Source organism: Oryctolagus cuniculus, chromosome X (genome assembly GCF_964237555.1).
Source record: "Oryctolagus cuniculus chromosome X, mOryCun1.1, whole genome shotgun sequence".
NCBI classification, from domain to species: domain Eukaryota; kingdom Metazoa; phylum Chordata; class Mammalia; order Lagomorpha; family Leporidae; genus Oryctolagus; species Oryctolagus cuniculus.
The window spans coordinates 22,519,560-22,522,074 of NC_091453.1; positions in this window are offsets into that span (position 1 = coordinate 22,519,560).

Here is a 2,515-nt window from a genome sequence, read left to right on the forward strand (position 1 = left end):
CTGTGATATGGCCTTGACTAAACAAATTCAGAGTTGCTGAACTCAAGGGGCTTCCATAGCCTAGACAGCTCATAGCAAGAGTCTCGGGTGATTGCTGACATTATAAATAAGAGTGCCAATTGTTAAATCAACAACGGGAGTCACTGGGTTCATGCTCCCCACGCAGGATCTCTGTCCTTAATATGTTTATCTATGAAACTCAAAAACAACACTACTAGTCGAACAATACCCTATACCTGTGTGAGTGCAACCTGTTGAAATCCCTGCTTAGTATATACTAAATTGATTTTCGGTATATGAAGGTAACCGAAAATGAAACGTGATGAAGGGCGGGATGGGAGAGGGAGTGGGTGAGGGGAGGGCCACGGGAGGGAGGGAGGTCGGGGGGAAGCCACAACAATACAAAAGATGCATTTTATATTCTACTTAAAACTATTGGTTGAGCTCTGTAATTAATACACAATTACTCTTAGGTGTTTAATCAATGCTATAACTAGTACTCAAATAGTATTTTACACTTTATGTTTCTGTGTGGGAGCAAAATGTGGTAATCTTTACTTAACATACGCTAAATTGATCTTCTGTATATAAAGATAATTGAAAATTAATTGTGATGTGAAGGGGAAGGGGAGAGGGAGTGGGAGAGGGGAGCGTTGTGGATGGGAGGGAAGACACGGGGGTGGGAGGAGGCTATTGTGGTCCATAAGCTGTACTTTGGAAATTTATGCTCATTAAATAAATTAAAAAAAAATAATGTCATTGTATTCAGATTTAAATCTAGCTATCCTTGATAATTGATTAAGTGAAAAGTAAATACTCACATTACAATGTCTTAATTTTATTTTTACTATTGGTTACTATTGAAAATATGAAAAGTTAACAAATTAGTAAATAATGTTTCTATATGATTCTCCTCTGAGATTTTAATGAGAATGAGGAATATTAGTCTAATTAATTAGTTAAAAGGCAGGAAAAGTCTCAACTTGTATTCATTAAACTTGATAATTCACTGCCAAAAGCATGGATTAAGAAATCAAATGTGAGATCAAGGCTGTTGTTCTTTAGCTACCATTGGACACATAGTTAATACTATTAGTTTTATTGCATATATAAGAAGATTTAATTAAATAATTTCTAGTCTTTTAACATTGAATTTTCTTATGCCATATTTTGCAATAGAGCATTTAACTTAAAATAGTTTTGAATAGAAAATTTTATACAGTAATTGAAAAGATAAAAGGTTAGTTTATATAATAGACAATGTCCCATTATAAAAATACTTTCCAATACAATATAGTTCAAGCCACTACCATTTTTTGCTTGATCAATAAAAGTTAACGTCCATTTATTAAGATAGAGTTTTGAAAGAACTGCACATCTCAAAGTTGTCAAGTTAATGTTTAAGAACTACACGCCCTTGCAAACTGAATGACATTTAGAGCTAGTCCCAAAGCATTATTTTGTGCTCATCTTATCTTGCAGGACAAATGTTATAAAGCAAGTGTTGTACTCTGTTCTTCAACTTGCAAAATTTATTTTCAGCCATACTATCACACTTGAAATAACTCTGCATTTCAGAGTGAAAGAATGCTTATAGGGAACTCATGTTGATGTAGAAATCCTTGAAATATATCTTTTTTAAAAAAAGATTTATTTTATTTAGTTGAAAGACAGTTACAGAGAGAGGTAGAGACAGAGAGAGAGGTCTTCCATCCGCTGGTTCACTCCCCAGATGGCCACAACGGCCGGAGCTGTGCTGATCCAAAGTAGGAGCCAGGAGCTTCTTCCGGATCTCCCGCACAGGTGCAAGGGCCCAAGGACTTGGGCCATCTTCTACAGCTATCCCAGGCCATAGCAGAGAGCTGGATCGGAAGGATCAGAAGAAGAGCAGCCAGGACTAGAACCGGCGCCCATATGGGATGCCGGCCCTTCAGGCCAGGGCATTAACCTGCTGTACCACAGCGCCGGCCCCTTTGAAATATATCTCATTTTAACTTGGAGGCCAGCTACTCTTTCCTTTTAAAAGCTGATATTTGTATATATCTAACAACAGAAAATTAACTAGTCAATCAAAAAGACTAGAATTCTATTTTAAAATGTTACTGAATTTTTCTCATACTGGTCATTATTTCTAATTTTTTAAAAAGATTAGTTTATTTATTTGAAAGTCAGAGTTACACAGAGAGGGGGAGAGACAGAGAGAGCGAGACCTTCCATCTGCTGATTCACTCCCCTGGGTGACCACAAAGGCCAAGGTTGAAACCAGGAGCCAGGAGCTTCATCCGAGTCTCTCATGTAAGTGGCAGGGGCCCAAACACTTGGACCATCTTCTGCTGTTTTTCCCAGGCCATTAACAATGGGAAACTAGATTGGAAATGGAGCACCCGGGGCACAACCTGGCATCTGAATGAGATGCTGGTATGGTAGGCAGTGGCTTTACCTACCATGCCACAGTGCTAGCCCCATGATTTATAAAATTTTATTTCTTAAATATTTATAATATATATGATATGTA